Here is a 22,270-nt window from a genome sequence, read left to right on the forward strand (position 1 = left end):
CTCCATCCTGCCCCCTGGCTGTGCTTGCTCCCCTGCCCCCTTGGCTGTGCTTGCTCCCCTACCCCCTGGCTGTGCTTGCTCTCCTACCCCCTGGCTGTGCTTGCTCTCCTGCACCCTCGCTGTGCTTGCTCTCCTGCACCCTGGCTGTGCTTGCTCTCCTGCCCCCTGGCTGTGCTTGCTCCCCTGCCCCCTGGCTGGGCTTGCTCCCCTGCCCCCTGGTTGTGCTTGCTCCCCTGCCCCCTGGTTGTGCTTGCTCCCCTGCCCCCTGGTTGTGCTTGCTCCCCTGCCCCCTGGTTGTGCTTGCTCCCCTGCCCCCTGGTTGTGCTTGCTCTCCTGCCCCCTGGCTGTGCTTGCTCTCCTGCCCCCTGGCTGTGCTTGCTCTCCTGCCCCCTGGCTGTGCTTGCTCTCCTGCCCCCTGGCTGTGCTTGCTCTCCTGCCCCCTGGCTGTGCTTGCTCTCCTGCCCCCTGGCTGTGCTTGCTCTCCTGCCCCCTGGCTGTGCTTGCTCTCCTGCCCCCTGGCTGTGCTTGCTCTCCTGCCCCCTGGCTGTGCTTGCTCTCCTGCCCCCTGGCTGTGCTTGCTCTCCTGCCCCCTGGCTGTGCTTGCTCTCCTGCCCCCTGGTTGTGCTTGCTCTCCTGCCCCCTGGCTGTGCTTGCTCTCCTGCCCCCTCGTTCGTTGTGCTTGCTCTCCTGCCCCCTCGTTCGTTGTGCTTGCTCTCCTGCCCCCTCGTTGCTTGTGCTTGCTCTCCTGCCCCTGCCCCCTCGTTGCTTGTGCTTGCTCTCCTGCCCCTGCCCCCTCGTTCGTTGTGCTTGTTCTCCTGCCCCTGCACCCTGTGTGTGGGTGCTAATGCAATAGGTCTCGCATATGCAAACGATTAAGCTATTGGCAAAGTAAATGACAATGTCATTTATTTATGATAAAAAAAAAAAATGTCATGAGCAATGCCAATAGCTCTACTTTTAATAATGCCGAGACCATTGCATTGTAAATGCTTGTTAATGTTGAGGTCTTGATTTTTAGCGGTATACAATATGGAAACTAACTTGTATAAATGTAAGGGGCACAAGAAGCAGTTGTGGGGATCCCGGATCTGGTAATCTGTTTCTAACTGGTTGGAAGGTATGACTGGACAGTGAAGAAATTAAGGTGGAAGGAAATAGAGGTAGCTAACTGGGAGGTAATCTGGATTTTTAGGCCGCTTAAGACCACATAGGGCTGCTTGAAATTTTAGATTGATAATGTTTACAGTTATGCTGTTAGCATATGAATATTTTACTGCGACTATGCATCTATACTTTATAGCAATGTATACAGATTTTCTGCTACTCTATGATCATATCTATGATCATATCACTGTTATTATGCACCTGCATTTTATATATGACTGTTTGATATGTTAGTTTGTAAACTCTGTTGACTATGCTTACAGTTATGCTGCCACTTTACGAACATATTACTGCGATTATGCATTTGTACTTTATCTTGCTAAAAATGTTTACAGATATGCTGCTTCCCTATAAAATACCAATGTTTTTATGCGTCTGCACTTTATAACTTGAGTATTTATCGATATGGGCAGAACCTATTGTTTGTTTTGACATGTTTAGGATATGGCTTGTTTTGTACCTTACTGGAGTAAGCATCTGCACATTTTGCCATCGGCAATGAAATCGTATGGCTTTGGGCTCTAGACTAAGCATATGCACTTTAATATCTAAAATAAGAAACTGTAATGTCTGATACGTGAATTGATAATTGCTAACTAATTATCTGTATATCTTGTGCTCATGCTCTGGGGACATGGTTCTTAAATTTGAGAAGGGATATGTATTTGGTTATTTTTGTGAACTCTGTAATGTGTTATGTCTGCTGTGTATAATGATGGTTTAGCAGGGTAAAATCAATTTAAACCAGCATTGGCATAGCCAATAGGTCACACTTTTGGGACCTTATAAGTATTTAGTTATGCAGCACAATATCCTTGGTGCAACAATATCAACTGTTGCATGGCTAAACACTTATAAGGTCCCAAAAGCGAGACCTATTGGCTATGCTAATGCTTGTTTTGAAAAGCTACAATTACTTGCATGTGTGAATTTAAAGATGCACACCAAGACAAAAACCGAGCATTGGCATATACAATAGGTCTCACTTTTGGGACATTATAAATATTTAGTTATGCGGCACAATATCCTTGGTGCAACAATATCAACCGTTGCATGGCTAAACACTTATAAGGTCCCAAACGCGAGACCTATTGGCTATGCCATGTGACCCATCAAACAAAACCATAATTTGCCACTGTCAACGGTAGACTGTTTTGTTAATGCCCAAACTGACATTAAAATCAGAAGTTACCTGATGAATGTAAATATTAAATGAGGATGATAAGTCGGTAATCCTTAGGAAAAATCTATAAATATTCATGATGGAAGGAAAGAAAAAGAAGTTGAGAGAGATGGTTGAAGTGTGCAACTAGAGGGAGGAAACAATTCTGGTTAAGAGGATAGCCTTTATTGGGAGGTCCAACTTTGTTACTGCAGCCATTAAATGGGCAGTAATAAAGCACAGAAGGATTTTAGGATTTGGTCATTTCAGATTCAAAGACAAATCACTGAATGCCTGTCATCAGAATGAGGTCGAACTTGTGTCAATTGGAAGCAGATGAGCCCTGACCTCGTTGACTTTGAAGTGGAAGTAACATGGTTACATGTGGATTGGGCTCTACTATTTTAGAGAGGATTTATAAGACAGCTGCAAAGGTGCTGCCAGTTTCTGGAAGGCATAGTGCCGACGCTATACGCTGCTCCTGACCTTTTGAGCATACTTTCATTTGTATTTATCCTAAAAATATCCACCTACGAATTACCTGATGAATATGGGAGCGCGTAGTCGCATTACACTCTATAGTGATACTAATGACCTCAGTGACGTTTGTCATGCTCCTCTCTGACTGGAATGTTAAAACGAGGAGTGGCAGTCTTGTTGGAAATACCGCTTAGGTCGTGATGCTTTCACTATTTGTAGATTTTAATGATGGGAGTATCGGGCCAGAAGAAGGGTGGCTCGAAAGCTACCAAAACATTAATATTCTTGTGAAGTGCGCGTATCCAGTAGTGTTGATCAATATTGGGTTTTTTCTGCATCTTTAGTGGCTGGTACATGATGGATTAAAGTCTCCTCCATCCTACTACCTCACCCCATTCGATTGTGACTTGCTGATGCAACTTATTCTGTTTTTGAGGGGGTGCACCAGGGGTGGGGGTGGGGAGCTAATATTTGTGTGCGCATTGTTTTCATACGCCTCTCCCTTCTGGAACATTAACTGCTTGCTCTTAACATTTAACGAGCTTTCAATCAGAATGTTGAAAAGGTTGGCACTTTTGTATAGTTTGAGCTTGGAATTTAATTGATGTTGGTTTCCGTGGAACCGCTTGTGCTGGCTCGGGATGGCCGTGAGCTTTTTACTGGGCTCACCGGTCACATCCGGACGGCCCATAAAGGACCTGTGTAGTCAAACATGCGACAGATATTTCCACACAATAATGTGTTCATGCCAATTGTAAAAGTTGGCAGTACGTAAAGTAATTACTATTGTCTGCACCCTCACAAAAGCTGCGTCATCGTAGGGTTTGCCGGTTTGTCTCGGGGTGCCCGCAGGAGCGGGTAGAGCTCTGAGGTGCTGGTACTGTTCGGAGAGTTTAATAAGCTCCAGCTGTTCTAGCTGCTGTTTGGCGCATCTGTGCCCGGAGTGTCGTAAATAGCGGGCCCAGCTGGACCTGATGACTAGACTGCGGCTCAAACATGGCGCCTCTAGTCTTTATGTGGCAAGGAGGAAGTGACTCTGAACATGGCCCCTGAATACTAGTAAAAACAGCTGACAACCACAAAGAAAGTTAAAACAAACTTTTAAACTTCACGCAAGTTTTAAGATATACATTCACGCAGATGTTATATTAGCAGCAGAGTAAAGTGCAAGAATACTCCATGTGTTGTGATCTCATGCTTGATAATGGTTGCCCATCCTTCTGCTCCACTCGTTCCTGATCAGCACCTGTTTCAAGCACGGGAAGCTAGAAGGATAAGTAAGGGAGCAAACCAAGAAGACCGAGAATAGGAGAGATGAAGGGGCAGAGAAATGAAAATAGCGAGGAAAGATATCAGTACAAAATTCAATCAAAACAAGGAAACACTCTGGGCAGTGAACCTAAGCGTGACTGGAATAGAGGAAGCTAAAGCCGAGAAAACAAGCATTGGCCGCGCACGAGGACAGAGCCCGGGAGTTGTGTGTGTGTGCACTAAAAGAAACACGAGTGGCGCACATGAAAGAAGGAGAGGCATAGCTGTGCAGGTCGCGCATGCTTGTGCGCGTGGCCTGCAAAAGCCTGTGGGTAGCGCTTTTTAACCCGGTTACTAAATGTCTCGCCAGACAGCCCCTGCGAGACCTAAAAAAGGGGAGCTGCTGGAGGCTGCAAGAAGAGGAGGTGGAAGGGAGGGGTGAATGTTAGTTACAGGGTCAGAAGGAGGTGACTCAAAGAGTAATGAGTATGCTTGTGGCTAGTCCTGTAGGCCTGTGGTTATGGAGGTGTCAAAAGGGGGTGGGTAGGCATTGGGTGGGGGAGGGGCACAAGTGGTTTTATCCAGTGGCAGCTCCCACCTGGAATAGGTAGTAACTGCAGGTGAAATAAGCATTCGCAAACCAAATAAGTCTCGCCTTTGGAAGCTATTGGCTTAGCCTTTGGTTTTAGCAATGTTACCTCGTATACATTGCATGTCCAATGTAATTAAAGACTTTTATTTGTTGACATTTGTAAAGTCTCTTTGCTTGAGTGCAATTTTGTATTATAATTGGAATTGACTCTTCTAGTCAGTGGGCTCTAATAGTGCTCAAATTACATGCTTATCCAATCCTTGACCTCTCTCCAGTTCACACAGAGTGATAGTCACATATGTACCGTTTATAATTGCCAATTCTAATTATTTACAACAGAATCATTATTGATAATCATTTATATGAAGCTACTAACAAGCACTCGCAAAGCCAGTAGATCTGGCTTGTGTTAGGAATTTGTTTGTTGTGTGATATGACTGGATGCAGTAGCCGAAAACTCACAAAGAGGCCCCTAAATGCTGGTCCAACAGCCTGCTGTATAAAGCACAGGATCGTACTTCTCATCTTTTCTGCTATGCCCCTAATTACTTAGGCCACACCCACTTTATGGACATCCCATCCCTTTTATCTCACTTAAAGCATGGAGTCAAATCTAAAATGTGTGAAGATGAAAGGAGGAGCTTCTGTGTACCACCCACCCTGCAGCGCTTCTGGGAGGACAGGAGCCCAGCTGGTGTTGAGCGTCAGAGGGTGGGAATAGTGCAGAACCCCTGACCTTCTGCACTGTGACACTCTAGACTGTGATTGTAGGTCTCGATGCTCTTGGAACTACTGTACCACTTTGGAAGTGGTGCTACAGTATGTGTTCCCCAGCCAAGTTGATCCAAAAGTTGTGCAGGTCATTTGCTCATCACGAAAAGCTGAGCATTTAACTTGGATTTCCTCATACGTGAAAGGAACATGATCTTTAGAAAGGCTTTGTGTGTGGCATCTGGGCTAGTAATCCGGGTTGGATTGGGATTGAATATCAGCCTGCGCACGCAAAATAAAAGTGGCCCGCGATTTGCATATTATTAATAGAAAGGGAGTGGCCCCACTATCCAAGAGATGGGGTGCCAAGTAGAGGAATGTATAACAAGCATTTGCAGGGCATTAGGTCTCGCATTTTCTCGAGTTTAAGCTATTGGAATTGTAAATGGCAATGCCTATTATTTTTGTTTTTTAAAACATAAATAAAAGACATTGTCAATTACAATGCCAATAGCTTAGCCTGCATACATGGCAACATTTATTGTGTAATGTAACTGTTAGCATGTATGGTGATGAAGTAACGTGATCAGCCAAGCCCCCTTTCGTACCACTTGTAAAAATTAGCGAGTGCTAAAAGAAATGTAACCGGGGTGTGGAGCTGGGCACCACCCTTGGAGGCCTATGAACCCCCCTGCCACAGAAATTGGATTTTTTATTCCATACTCCTAGTGCTGAAAGCAAAACGGTCTGCTGCCCAGCGACCAACGATTCTGCTGAGCACAAACAACAAAAGATGTGCCCATAAGAAGCGCAAGTTGTAAAACCATGCCTTCAGAGTTCAACTGGGAAGTGTATGGAGAACACAGAATGGTTCAAACCCTCCTTGAAACCAGTTCCCACAGGTTTTTTTCAATGAATATATATTTTTTTATTGTTGCACGATTGTATAGCGCGAACTTGAATGAAAGGTATTGGTTTGCTTTACATGAACGCCAGTCACACTACACAAACACACATGCATTTTTCGTAAGCATGGGGAGATTAAGTGATTTGCTGACAACACAGTATGTTGAGGCAACGCAGAGACTCAAACCTGGTTCCGCAGCTGGAAAGTAGGCAGCTTTGGCTGTTACGCCACACTCTTTGGTGGACAAAGCACCTCCATAATCAGTCCAGGAAATGCAGGTTAAAAGGACATCACAGTTCTTTACTAAAGCCTTTACAATATGCAGCGGCATATATCCATCACGAGGAACTTATATTGCGTTAGTTGCTTCTCTAATACAGTAGAGCAAAATCTAATAAAAACCAGGGTAGTCACGGCTATGGGCCAAATCTATCTGCTGGAGATGCAAGGTCTTTCAGTGATCACGGTATGTTTTTATAACCAGGGTCGTCACTAGTTGTTGATTACAGCTCCCGATCACTTCCGACCTTGTGTAGTGGTGGTCATTAAGCCAGAACAACGGCCTGTGGCGGGGCGTTCTGCAACCTACACAGGGAACCCGGCCTCCTACCCGCTAGACAGGAAACCAGACCCCATCCCACCTTTCTACACGGCGCCCCATCCGTCTTTAATTTGATCGCGTCTGAGCACACAGTAGGAAGACTGTAGAAAAACGCAAAGATGAAGGAGTGGAGAAATCCCGAGCCTCTGCCCGAGCGAATGCACAATCGCTGCTCCCGTTCCATGGCGCTTACGGCAAACACAAGACCGTTCGTAACATAGTCACAGCACAGTGCCCAGAAATGTCTAGCAACCGCTGGAAACCTGGACACCTAGGAATCCTGCTGCCTCCTCTCCCGCACCACCCAATCCTATTCCTGCAAGGGTTGGGGGAAATCCACGGAACTCCGGGCCAAGCAAACACCCCCTCCCAGGAGTGCCCGAGCCAGGAGGGGGGAAAGGCACAACAGCCGATGCTTGAATGTACGCCTCTTGTGCATGTCAAACCACATGCTAAAACTGAGAGGGCGGCCAAACCCAGACGTAACTGGACCCTCCACCGATATATCCCGGACTGCTCCCCCTATCCCTGTCCCGAACGAGGACCCGCACAGCCTTGTTCAGCTCACCCAGGAGACCGGAGCAACCCACCTGACGAGCATCAACAAGAGGCAGAAGGACGGCCCCCAAAGGGGCGAACTCGCAGCCACAACCACGAAACGCCGCCTCCAAACACAAGGCGCCTTCCTCGCTGAGCTGGACAGCACAGTCTCCCTCAATGTATACAAAAGCACCGTGCAAGCCTCGCCTCACGTGCTTTTATTTATTTATTTTTTTTAAATTTTTTTTGCAGAGTTTTATATAGCGCGAACTAGACCCGAACCGAATCAGGTATCAGAGCGCTTTACATAGCACCAGTTACGTTACATGAGGACACACTTTCATTTTTTTAGGCACGGGGAGATTAAGTGATTTGCCCAGAATCACAGGAGGTTTTTGGCGTCGTTACTGAGACTCGAACCCAGATCCCCAGGTCCGAGGTCGAGCGCCTTAGCCGTTAGGCCAACCCCTCTCCCCTAGAACAGCCCTGCCTGCCGCGTCACCTGACCTCAGGGAAGGGCTCTGGCTGCGTGTTTGCACTCTATAAACCTCAACAAGCTTTCGTAGAAGTAAAAACAAGCTGTCGCCACGCAATGGAATTGTAAAGTGAAAGCGCGCCATGTGCGTTGCGCCTGCCTGCAGCCCTTTATTCTTTTGGGACGGCCCATCCGTAATGAATCCTTTACTTCACGGCTTGTTTAGATAACACGACTCCTTTAGAAAAGAAATTGCTTCACGACAGCCGTGAAGCAAATGATCCAGTCCGGATTGGCCATCCCAAAAGGGAAAAGGGCGGTAACAAGGAAGCCTCATTTTCAATGGGAGGCCACAGTTTACTATAAACGATGACACCATCCAATTAAAATGAGGGACGAGGCTTCAAGCCCCCTTCTGAAATGTCCTCTCTCACAATATGTCTCGCAGAGCGATCAGCGCATGCGCGCTGCAACGCTAGGCGAGAGCTAAAAAAGGGTTTCTCTTGGACTACAATTCACAGGAGTTCAATCACCACTTTCAACCAAATATCATGCATACAAATTTCATACATCTAATATTATGAGAACCCATCAACTAATTATGAACAAAAAACGAAGCTCAGTAACTGTATAGAAAATCTTCTTACTTTTATTAAAAAACAATCAATAATATAAGACACACTTCAACATATGCAAATTCTATCAAAATCAATTCATACATATAAAAAGTCAATATACATGAGAGACAAAGACAAAATCATCAGATATACGTTAATTCGACTGAATCTGTAGCGTTGGAGTCTATCACTCTTAGAAATTGGACTCAAACGTTCCTCGAATTTAACAAATAAAAGGGTGTTGATGTGTTTCGGTAAATGATTTTGCTCCACCCTCTTCAGGACTTTTCAAAATAACTGTCTCTCCTAAAGTTCGCACAGTATCATGTGCCTGTGTTGAAACAAAATATATATATACATGTATCAACATTCTTAAAAGTATAAGTATAGGACTAATAAAAACATTTTAAACATTTTAAAACTTCATCATTTCATCTAAACCACAAATACAGTGACCTGACATTGGTGCTGAGATAACGAACAAACATATAAGAAGGGTACAAATACAGTTATTCCTGTTTTGTACATAAAGGGGTGACAACATCAGCCGCGATCAGTTTATAATTGTTTTAGTGTAACCTATTATCTTAACCAATCAATCCATTCATTCAGCTCGACAATAATCATCATCATTCACTCTTCATGCTCCATAGAAATTGAATATTATCCCTCATGTCCCAACAGGGACTGAGAGTGTTGGGCCGTAAGGGCCCGAACTGCCCCCATTCAAACTTATTTTTATGTCTGGGGATGAATTTCAATAAATTTACACAAGCTAATATTTTGATTTTCATATTTCATATCTGTTCAATTATATCTCAATTTATTTTTTCAAGAGTTTAAATGAATTTAAATGCAAAAATATATTTATATATGTGTACCTCACGATTACACTGTTTCTTGGCAAAGGAAAAAGTACTCGATTGTAAGCATGGTGCCAGTGTTAAAATCTTCTAATCAATATAATGCCCATTGTCTTAATATGGCATGGCTATGGTGACCCACCTGAGGTATAAAAAATCCTCTTGTATCGCAAGGCGTAGGTCATCAAAGATTTGGCAATCCTATGCTGGTATATTGATGAACTTTCGACAATGTGAGAAAAACCAGTATACAGTCGTCTTGTAAGGAATATACCAATCAGAACCATAGTTATCAGATCCTGCCAGCATATTGATTAATTTAGGTTAATTGTGCGAGCAAAGCTCTCATCGAAATATATAAAGCTGCATACCTAATAATGTACGTTCCGTTTGTGGGAGGCAATTCAGTCCCTCATCCGCTATAACCAGGTTATTTTATCGGCCTCGGTTGAGCATGTAATTTCACGGTATGTCTTCCCCAGCCGATCCTAAGGGAACACATATGAGATTTTTGAAAGATCATATTCACCCTTCGTGGGTGATATCTCACTACAGAAAATGTGTAATTGTCTATCTATGGTCGTAACCCCGGGTAGACTCCCACTGCGTCTTTCGAGCACAAAGACGGGATAGTTACAGTTACCTATATTACTTAGGCGCTATCCCTCCTGATTCTTACCTTTGGATAAATGGACCCGTTGCTTAGGGGAGCATCCAATGCTGTTCCGCAATTATAAAACAACAGCCGCGTACTTTACACGGTCTTAAATTCTAAAAACTATTCATGACACGCCTGATGCATATTCAGACGTCATTATTGTACGTCTTACGTTGTTATGACCAACGTGTCATGTGGGCAATCAATTCTCATTCCTGGTTTGTAGCTAGGTTCTTTGGTTCCCAAACAAAATGAAAAAAAATACTACTATACCCATAAATTTAGAGTGCCGAGAGTTTCGTTGTGAATGTATTTTGTTTATTTAATTGTTAACATATTTAGATTATACTAATCCTGACTTTTAGAAAAGAATATTCTGAATGAGTTAATTTGATCGGTATAAAATGTTGTTCGTAGGATCATCATTCCGATTTATTGACTTGTGTGGTGGATGCAAAACTAAAACCTTTTTCGAAGACCTGCAATTCCATTTTATTTAGAGGTCTATTGGAAAGATTAATGGTGGGAAATTTGCTCACCACCAGTATCTCTGGTTTCTGGTTAGGTCTCGCTGGCGTTGCAGGGCGAAGCCCTGCCGCCAACGAGACTTATAGCTGCCTTGCTCCCTGCCAAGGGAGTCAGAGCAGTGACCGAGCAGATACAGACCTGGGCACGAGCCGACCCAGGTCTGTGAACGCGCTTGAAAGTGGAGCAGCTTGTGCACGTTTGTTGCACGTCAGGCGTCCCAAGCGCCGCCAGACCAATTATCCCAGCATGAGACTTCACTTCCTCAGGCGCTGCAAGACCAATTATCTCAGCATGAGTCTCCACTTCCTCAGGCGCCAGCAACAATTATCACAGCATGAGACCCACTTATCCCAGCATGTCAACAGGCGCCTCAGGCTGCTGGAGCACTCCACTATAATTAATGCACAGTTGAGTGCTCCAGCAGTGTGGGGCGCCTCTCGGCATGCTGTGATAATTGAGCAGGCATATTACTGGCGCCACCACCACGCCTTCATTAGTCATAAAGGCTGCATAATTAGGGCGGCATGCTCTATTTAAACGTGCAGCACTGAACATTTTAGAAGGCGAATCAGCGGACATTCATTGGAGGCACGACCTATTTGAAGACGCTTGTTTAAAATGTTTGCATGCTATTTGGGTGGTACCTTTGATTACTGGATTGCATCGCTCCCCTGCTCCATTTCCTGCTGAGTGGCACACAGAGGTATTTACATGCTTCCCTCCAATCCTGTTTAAAAGCTTCTCAACCTAGAAAGCTGTTTAATGCGCTGCATTATCACTTATAAGCCTCCTCGGAAACTTTTCTCTTATATGTTCTGTTTCCAAAAATTCCACCAGCATATCTGACCTGCTTTATGTACAATGTCTAACTCCACCCATTTGCTAAAATAGTCAATCAGCACAATGATGTACCTATTATGATGCACCAAAGTCTGTACAGGGCCCACAAAATCCACCGGCAACGCTTCACACACCTGCTGCACATGACGCCTGATAGTCTTGAAGGAAATGAAGGTATATGATACTTAAGCACTTGTGTAAAGCCTTACGTTGCATATGTGAATTTATTCTCCTTAGAGGTAACAATAAATCATTAATTCCTCACACACAAATATAGGACATTCCGTGTAACGATCCTTCCAACAATCTATTAACCTGGAGCATTTTTACGAGACGACTCCTGAGAAAAAGCTGCCCGAACAAATGAACAGCTTTGGACTTTCATTGAGAGACTCCACTTTCCGCGTTGGTGTTTTTTAGTCCAGCTTGTTACGTGAGCGCCATCATATGGATATTATCTTCAGCGTGGCAGCGGTCGGTGAACCGAAGGGATGAGCTCAACCTGTATGCTTTTTAAGCCAAGCCCACCCCGCCAGTACCCACTTTAATTTATGGTAATAAGTTCCTGGTTGTGACGTCACGCAGCACGGGATGCGCAGTGCAGCGATTGGGATTTAGGCGTGGAAAGTGGGCGGGACTTCGGGTTGTCACCGTAGACGTCAGCGGCTTTTGCGGAAGTGTATGATGATGGCGATGGAGTTAGGCAGACAGCAGCAGGAAGGTGCATTTGGCTCGTTACCTGTCAACCCACTTTCCCGGTTCACGTGCCCCGTCTGCCTGGAGGTCTTCGAGAACCCCGTGAGAGTCAAGTGCGGACATGTGTGAGTGTGACACCCGCGGACCAAAGCTCAAAAAGGACATAATGTGTCAGGGAAGCAAAGTGGAAAGCTGGCAGGGCCAGTGAGTGGGTCAGCGAGTCACTAATAGGAAAATTATAGGCCGCTGGAGGATGAGGGTGGTGGGAGGAGGCCCCACATTGAACATATGCGCGAGCTGCGGTTGTTCAGTCAAAAGTAAAGTAGCTCTGAGTCTTCACTGAGTAGAATATAGTCAGATGGACTGCAACGCTGCAGGAGAATGGAGTTGGTTGAAAGAGGGGAACGGTCACGACTTTAGGTTGCAAGCAGCAGTGTCGTAGGCAGGGTTTCTGAGCCAGTGATTACGTTGCCAGCCTAATACATTTCTGGAAAAGGGGAAATCAGACAAATGTGGCGAGTAGTGTGGTTGTTGGAAAACTAATTGGGGATTCCGTAAATTGGTTACAGCAGAAAGGAGTCTGAGTCTTGAAGGGCATCTACGTGAGCAACAGAGCCGATTAAATTGGCAATAAGAACAAGCATTTGCAATACAATAGGGCTCGCATTTGTAAGAGTTAGAGCTATTGGGGTTGTAACTGATAATGTCTTATATCTGTGTTTTGGTTTGGATTGTAGTGGATGTATGAATACAAACACAGTACGAAGGGGAAAAAAGATTCTGTTTTAAAATCGATAGTTTCACTGTTTGGAAGCAAAAATATAATACCCAAGGTTTTGTGTAGGAAAGAAAATGAATTCATATTTAAACTTTGTACAAGGTCAACCAGGAACCTGAGAAGAATGAATAAGAGATGTACGTGGCACAAAATGGCACCTTTGTTGCTGTTTTCAATGCTAATGTCATTTCTCAAGGTCACCAAGAAAATCAATGTTTATCCTTTTTAGCATAGTTAATTGCGGCAGCAGGAAGAAAGCACTGTTGTTGAAGCCCTGCTATATTTAAAGATCCCTTACATAATACAATCTGGCTATGCCATGCTGAGCAGCTTCATCGCTGCTCTGAAGCAGTGTCAGCTGCCCTGTAGGAGAGTGGGGAGAGGCATCCTCTGGTGCGTTTGAGGACTCCTCCTTAAGCTGTGGTAATCCTCTGATTAATACAAAGCAACGGAAAGCGTGCAGCCGCTATTGTTAAAGCGTGCGGAGCAGAAAAAAAAACAAATTGCATGCAATAAACATTTGTTACAAATCGGCAAGTTTCAGCAGAGGTGCACATGGGGCAAGGTGAATATTTTGAAAAGAAAAGCACGCGGCCACCATTGCCTGCTTAGTCCGACAAAAAGAAAGGTGTGCGGCCACTGTTGTTAAAGCGTGTAGCGCTGTCAAAATATAAACACGTTTATAAACCAAAAGGTGAAAGTCGGGCGAGCAGCGAATTAAAACAAGCCCGCGAACGGTGCGAGTGGAGCGAGCGCGCCACTGCGACACACGTGACGGCCTATTGACGTCTATTACGCGCACCAAGCGCGTAATAGACACCAATAGGCCATGGGCGGAGCAATGCGCCTGCCTGTGGCCTGTTGCGTGCAGTCTTTCATTAAAAGACGCACGCAAAGGCTAATAGTTGCCCACAGAAGAAAAAGCACACGCATGAGCGTGAGTTTGTGAGCGCATGAGCAGCTCACAAACCCCGTTTTTCGATTACAAAATGCGCTCGGGCTGCGAAGCACTGCTACGCAGTGCAACGCAGGGTGCGAGCCCTAAAAAGAGGATAGGACCCGGTCTTTTAGAGAGGGCATGTGCTGTCTGTTGCGAGTAGTATTGTTAGCTTAAAGTAGGCTTAAGCTTAAGGCCACCTATTGCTTGGCTTTGTCACTCGTATTTTGTCAGTTGCTTCTTATTCATTAGCATGTGTGGGCTTTCCTTTCTTTTGTGATTGCTCTTCCTCTGGAGCATGGACACATTACAATTAGCTTTTTCAGGTGCACCTTTTTAGGTCCCACCTAAACAGTGCTTGCACATGCTGTATTCAGGATATGGTCTTTAAGCTCCACCTACGTTCCACCCATGTAGTTTATTGGCTCCTTTCGGTGTCTTTTACAATTGTTTGTTTCATTGGTTTATTCCTTTTTATTGTCCCTTCTTCTACCTCATTAGTACCTCCTTCTCTTCAGTTGTGACCTCCCAAAAGGACAGCCTCTTTCACATGTGACTTTACTTTATAATATTTTGTTTATAATTTCTCAGTACTATTTTTTTAATGACCTGTTAACCCCTTCACTGCTGGCCCGATTCCCCTGCTGTGCTGGGGAGGGGGAGCGCGCACAGCGCCTCAGTGCTCATGACGAGCTCGTCATGAGCCACGGTTCTCGTGTGCTCATGACGAGTTGAGCGCGTCACGGCCACGTCTGTTTCAATAGAACGCTCAGCACAGCAGGGGAATTATCCCCGCGTGTGAGCGTTCTAACGTCCGTGACGAGCTCAGCTCGTCATGAGCACACGAGAACCGTGGCTCATGACGAGCTGAGCCCGTAATGAGCGTGGGAGGGGCTAAACTAAGCTGGAGTTGTAGGCACAATAGCCCCTTCCGACCGCACTTCCTTGATATGCTCTCTCTTTCGATATGCTCTCTCTTTCGATATGCTCTCTCTTTGTGCTGCAGCTGACTTTTCCAACTCCCTCCTGCTCCTGCTCTTATTATTTTCTTATGAAAATGTAATTGCTAAAAAAAGTAAATAAATAGAAAAAAAAATGCAGCCGCCGACTTTCTTTTCTATTTATTTACTTTTTTAGCAATTGCGGCATGCAGCGCTTTAGCTTTAAATATATAAAGCGAAAGCACGGCGTGGTGCAAGTGGTAATAAAGGAGCTATAAACCTTATGCCGAAATAGCCCACCCCACACCCCTCTGTAACTACGACCATTGCATTGGACCGCTTATATGTCCTACATGCATAAACTTACCGCCTACAGACATCACTACTTCCATACCCACAGTGTCTGCAGCTTTAATAAACGTTCGTTCCCTACCCAAACACAAAATGGAAATCGCCGAGTTCATTGACTCTCATGACCTCGACCTATTATTTATCACCGAAACCTGGGGAAATGAATCCTCTGGACCTGATTTCAGAGATGCCATGCCTAACAACTACTGTGTAAGCAAGCTAAACAGACCCCTAAGGAAAGGCGGAGGAATAGCAATCATACATAAAGAGCACCTAAAAGTAACAACATCAGAAACTAGTCTCCTTGAGTGTGAAGCCCTCCTCTTTGCCATACGCACCTCCAGCAAATCTACCTTTAGAGGTTTGTTAATTTACCGCCCCCCAGGATCCAGATCTAAATTTCTTTCAAATGTAGATAAAATCATTGAGATGTCTATTGGAGCCCAACACTTCACCGTACTAGGTGACTTCAATTTTCATCTCGAATCTCATGATGACCTTGATACAGGAACATTATTAGGTGACATGGAGTCAGTAGACCTCCTACAAATTGTCAAATCACCTACCCACTCAGCAGGGCATACCTTAGACGGCCTATTTACCAACAACAGAGATATTATAATCAATAATGTTCTTCCTCTATCTTGGACAGACCATTCGGCAGTTTGTTTTTCAGTCCCCATTACTCCTTGTCCACCCTCCCAGACTACTTCTGGACCAACAAAATTCAGAGACTGGAAAAACATTAACATCGACCAGCTCACTGAGATCATACGGGACAGCCCTCCGCTAAACAAGCAAGACCCTGTAGCTGCGTCAGCCACCTACTTGAATATCCTGAACGCAGCCTGTAACAAACTAGCCCCCACAAAAACATTTAACAGGAACAGAAAGCATCATTCAGCCCCTTGGTTCTCGGAATCACTCAGATTGCAGCGCCAATACTGCAGGAACTTAGAGAGACAATGGCGTCGACACTATAATAACGCAGACAAGACCAGCTATAAAAACGCCCTTTCCATTTATAAAAAACTGATCACTTCCGAGAAAACAACTTACTATACCAACCAAATCACCCAGGCTAAAAATTCATCAGGAAAACTGTTCCAGGTAGTAACATACCTGTCCAATCCTCCCCCACCCCCCTCAGAGGGATCGCAGGACCTCTCAGATGCACTGGCTAAATTTTTTGAAGACAAGGTCAGAGCCATTTTTTCCACTTTTGCACCTGACCCTTCTCTATCCCCTATCGAGCACCCTACGACAAATAACTCTCCTAATTTCCCAGCCTTCAAAATCATTACGAAAGATACGGTGCAACCCCTTATCGCCAGAACCAAATCTGGATCCCCACTTGATCCATGCCCTCCTGCGGTTCTCAACCGTATCCCAGAAGCTGTTGCCCCGTCACTCACTACGATCTGCAACGCAATGTTCACATCCGGCACCTACCCTTCAGTATGGAAGGAAGCCATTATCAAGCCACTACTCAAAAAACCCAGTCTAGACCCGTCTCTTCCATCCAGCTACAGGCCCATTGCATGCCTTCCTTTTCCGGCCAAAATCTTTGAAAAGATCATGAACCAGCAACTGGCAACATACATCCACAACAACAACTTACTGGATGATACCCAGTTCGGGTTCCGTCAGGGACATGGCACAGAGACAGCTCTCCTGAAGGCAGCGGACGAGATTCGATCCACTATGGACAATGGAGGAGCTGCAGTCCTCATACTCTTAGACCTGTCCGCAGCCTTCGACACGGTCGATCATGCCACTCTGATCGACCGTGTCGCGGCCATAGGAGTAAGGGACAAGGCTAAGGAGCTTCTGGCCTCATTCTTGTCAAATCGCCTACAAACGGTGAAGCTGGGACAATACACTTCTCAGACCTTCTCCCTGCCTTGCGGGGTACCACAGGGATCCTCGCTAAGCCCGACACTGTTCAATATATATGTGTCTGACTTAGCGAGGGTCATCAAGTCCCATGGTATCTCTCTCACGACATACGCAGACGACACACAGCTGGTGTTGTCCGTATTCGATGATGGCCAAACAGTAGCGTCAAACTTCCAATCTGGCATGGAAGCAATAAGCTCCTGGATGTCATCAAACTGCCTCAAACTAAATTCTGATAAAACAGAAGTGATGACATTCGGGAGACTACAACCAACTTGGTCTCCTCAATGGTGGCCCCAACAACTGGGACAACCTCCAGTACCAGTGATCAAGGTACGAAACTTGGGGGTCATCTTCGACAACAAACTGTCCTTCCAGCAGCACGCAAACTCAGTGGTCTCATCTGCCTTCCACACCTTAAAAAAAATCAAAAAACTCATTCCGTACCTACCAGCTTCCGCAGGCAAAACTTTAGTCAGTACGCTAGTCTTCTCCAAGACCGACTATTGTAATGCCTTACTCCTAAATGCACAACAAAAGGTCCTTAATAAAATACAGACTGTACAGAATGCAGCAGCTAGGACCCTGCTACGCATTCCTAAATTTGCATCTGTCTCTCCCTACATCCAACAGCTGCATTGGTTGCCGGTAAGGAGCCGCATCAAATTTAAGGCCTTGTGCATAGCGTACAAAGCCATTCATAACCAAGGCCCCCGATTTCTAAAACAAGCCTTTCAGCCACCTGAACAGCAAAGAACATTGCGTTCATCTTCTGCCCATCTGCTAACAGTCCCTCGCACAAGAAGGGCTAATTGGGGAGACAAACGTTTCACCGTTGCCACAGCCAGACTGTGGAACACTCTCCCTCTCCATCTTAAGTGTGCACCTACCCTGCTTAAGTTCAGAAAAAATCTGAAAACATGGCTATTCCGTGCCTAGTTTCCTTTCCTACGGAGAGTTCTGTTGACACAGCGCCGAGACACCCTCGGGTATTTGCGCGCTCTAAAAATCGCCCCAAATAAATAAATAAATAAATAATAAATATAAAAAACCACCCGTTCGCGTTTACAAAATTGTTGGCTTTCCCTTTAAAGTGGCAGCCCCTTGCCATTCCTTTCTATTTATTTAGTTTTGTACTGATAATGGCACATAGAAACGGGCTTTACCTTTTTTATATAATTTAAATACTTTATTACCATTCGTGACACAACACAATTTAGGTTCATAGGTTTAAAGCTAAAGCGTGGCGTGCTTCTATTGCCACAAAAGTAAATAAATAGAAAAAAAGTGGGGCCACCGCATTTATTTCTATTTATTTACTTTTGTAGCAATCACGATGCACCGTACTTTAGCTTCAAACGTGAAAAGTTAAAAGCGGCGCGCCATGGTTGGTAATAAAGTACATAAATAAAGATAAGCAGCTACCTTTACATCATTGTTGATTTTTCACTTTCAACATGGCGGCCACCCGCCTTTACTTTCTATTTATTTAAATTTCTACCATTAATGGCACGGCACTCTTTAGCTTTCAACATATAAAGTTAATGCACCACATACCACAAAGTCTGCAAAAACATACATTAAAATGCTCGCACTCGTTACTGTCCATATTATAAACAGATAAATTAAAGCTGAACATAAGTTTCCATTTGTTTTTCTTAGAAGTGAAATTTTTGTGAGCTAGAGTTCTCAAAATGCACCATTCTTGATTTATTAATTTAGTTTTATTTCACAAACAAAACAAAAAAAGACCAATGATGCATTTTTAAAATGCAAACTGACAAATCTTTCTTCCAATAAAACCAAAAACTTGTGCTAAGCAGCAATCTTTCTCTTTATAATTCCATTAAAGGTATGTGGATAATTGAGGCCCCTTCAAAGCTCCACAGGGATGTCTAATAGCAGCCTTTGGTACTGCACCTATTCCTTAATAAGTACAATTTAATTTACTATTACTTGTACTACTGCTGGAATATTTTTAAACAATCAAAACAAAATTAGCATTTGAAACACCAATTGCTCACATTTTTTGACCTATTGCATTGCAAATGCTTGTTAGGGTCGAGCCTAGGAGAGCTTGCGTCTCCCTTGTGAGATACTTGTATAGCCAAAAAGAGCTTGAACCCCACCCGTTGCTCACCATTTGTCTGCTTCCGCATCACTCGTCTTTAGGTCGAGCGACCTATCTCAATGCGCATGCGCATTGAGCGGGAGCTCGATATATAGGGCTTTAAACAGACTTTAACTAACTGGTGACTTGATGCTGTGCCCGTGCACTGTTAGGTCAATGCGCAAGCGCATTGACCTAAAATGCGCGTGCACAGCATCAAATCGTCAGCCATCTGTTGCCCAGCTTGGTGCCGCTCCACCCCCTGCGGCATCAAAGGCTTTCACGGCCGGCCAGCCGTGCTTTCAGTTTGCCGCTCCACCCCCTGCGGCATCAAAGGCTTTCACGGCCGGCCTCCGGCCGTGTAAGATAATTATTTTGTTTAGCGCTTTAACTTTCAAATATGCCCTATAATTTTGGTTTCAGAGGATTAAACTTACCTTGTCACTTATAAAAAGTGTGTGCTTTCTCTGAGACTCTGGTTATTGTTTATTTTTTAAACTTTACCATACGTTTTAAAATTTTTCTTTTGGCTACCTTGTTGACAACGCTGCTGGTTTATAACGGACTATATCCGCAGAACTTCCTCAGTACTCTTGCTGTTCAGAAATCCAAGGAAAGTAATTCGGTTAGTCAGTGCTTCATCGACCCACATTTTTAACTCTTTTGATCTACTTACTTGGGGCCTTGCTGTTAGAGTAGCATTGGTTTGGAGCACAAACAGGCATGCGTGTTTCTTGTACCTCGGCCGACAGATAAGTGGAGAGCACTGCAATCGGTGGCTTAATAATTTATTCTTCAGCTTTGACCGAGAATGCCTTCCACTTCCCTACCCATTCCCTGTACACAACAGGGTTGTAACAATTACTGTTCCTCCTAAAATGTATTCTGAACTGAAGAAGACTCCACTGAATTAAAGTTCAGGACTGAAAAGTCTTTTCTATCATATCCATGCTCCTTTTGCCTAATCTTATCATGGATTAGTTTAATGAGAACATTATTTTTATAACCAAGCTTATCTAAACATACAGTGATGTATTTTTGTCACAAATTGATCCATTTTAATCGTTTCACCTTTTTTGAGTTGCACTGCATCACTTTTAGCCTAGTGTGTCCTTGATCCTTGGGTATCACTGCACCTAATACAGTTTGAAAGCACTCCTCAACTAAAATCTGAATTTAATGCATAGTTTGGTGGAACTTTTCTCTCATTTCTTATCTTCCTTTGATATAGAAGTCCTGCCATTACTCTTCGAAAAATATTTTGAATATCTGAGTAGTATTCACACATGATATTGTTTCATGTAGAATACCCAGCTGTGTATAACGGCCAACTCTGTGACAAAACTTTAATTATTTAAAATCATTACAGTTAAGAAACACTTTGTGGTGAATAACATTAAAAAAATGAGCCGTTGATACAAAAGTTTAAAAACTATGATATTACACAATTATATTGAGGCAGGGAATCCCAAAATTAAGTTGACATGATTTTCCAACGACATACATTTTCTGAAAAAGGATGTGTGCTGGGGGGTACAAAAACGTCATTATTGAAAAAGGGCACGGTTCCATTAAAACACTTTGGGGAAAAAAAGGCTTCCAAAGCAACTTAGTCAACCCCACTCCCTCCATCCCCCCGTCACTGGCACTGCCACCGCACCCACCACCGCATCCACCACCACCACATCCACCGCATCCACCACCACCACATCCACCGCATCCACCACCGCATCCACCACCACATCCACCACCACATCCACCACCACATCCACCACCACACCCACCACCACATCCACCATCACCTCCACCATCACCTCCACATCCACCATGACATCCACCACCACCACATCCACCACATGCACCACCACCGCATCCACCACCGCATCCACCACCGCATCCACCACCGCATCCACCACCGCATCCACCACCGCATCCACCACCACATCCACCACATCCTCCACCAAATCCTCCACCACCACATCCTCCACCACCACCACCACATACACCACATCCACCACATCCACCACCACATCCAACACATCCACCACCACTTCCACCGCGTCCACCACCACCGCATCCACCACCACATCCACCACCACATCCACCACCACATCCACCATCACCTCCACATCCACCATGACATCCACCGCCACATCCACCACCACATGCACCACCACCGCAATCACCACCACATCCACCACCACATCCACCACCACATCCACCACACCCACCACCACCACATCCACCACCACATCCACCACCGCATGCACCACCACCACCGCATCCACCACCACCACATCCACCACCACATCCACCACCACATCCACCACTGCATCCACCACCACATCCACCACCACATCCACCACCATCACATCCACCACCACATCCACCACCACTTTCACCACATCCACCACCACCACATCCACCACCACCACATCCACCACCTCCACCACCTCTACCACATCCACCTCCACCACATCCACCACCACCTCCACCACATCCACCACATCCACCACCTCCACCACATCCACCACATCCACCACCACCTCCACCACATCCACCACCACCACATCCACCACCACATCCATCACCACCACCACCACCACATCCACCACCACCACCATATCCCCCTGATCCACCATCACATCTATATGTGTGTGTGTGTGTGTGGCTGTGTGTGTGTGTGTAGGTGCAAATGCAATGTTCTTGGATTTTCGTCACAATAAAATACACTGAACATAATCTTCACAAAATTTATTTACAAACGTTTAAGCTATTCCCATTATAAATTACAATAAATTTTATTTAAGTATTAATTATTTACAAAATTAAAAGCCATTGTTATTTGTAATATCAATACATGTAAGTCATGTAAATACAACACACATTACAAATGCTATAGGTGTCACATTTGCGAAAGTTAAAACTATTGACATTGAAACTGACAAACCTATTAATTTTGCTATTTTCAAAACCAACACATAAATAAAAAAAGTGTCATTTACAATACCAATCGCTCAAACTTTCCTAATGCGAGACCTATTGCATTTCCAATGCTTGTTTTAGAAAAAGGTTTTAGTTCTGCACCCACCACACAAGTGATACCTCTGCCCGTTGATAAAAGGGGGGTAATGGATTCACATCTGCCTCAAGAATGACAAACACAAAC

The 22,270-nt window shown here is 44.7% G+C and overlaps 1 protein-coding gene across 2 annotated transcripts in view; it reads left to right on the top strand.

Moving 5' to 3' along the window:
• Positions 1–22,270, top strand: part of REV3L (REV3 like, DNA directed polymerase zeta catalytic subunit) — a 954,247-nt gene that overhangs the window by 248,546 nt on the left and 683,431 nt on the right. The window lies entirely within an intron of this gene.

Source organism: Lissotriton helveticus, chromosome 6, assembly GCF_964261635.1.
Source record: "Lissotriton helveticus chromosome 6, aLisHel1.1, whole genome shotgun sequence".
NCBI classification, from domain to species: domain Eukaryota; kingdom Metazoa; phylum Chordata; class Amphibia; order Caudata; family Salamandridae; genus Lissotriton; species Lissotriton helveticus.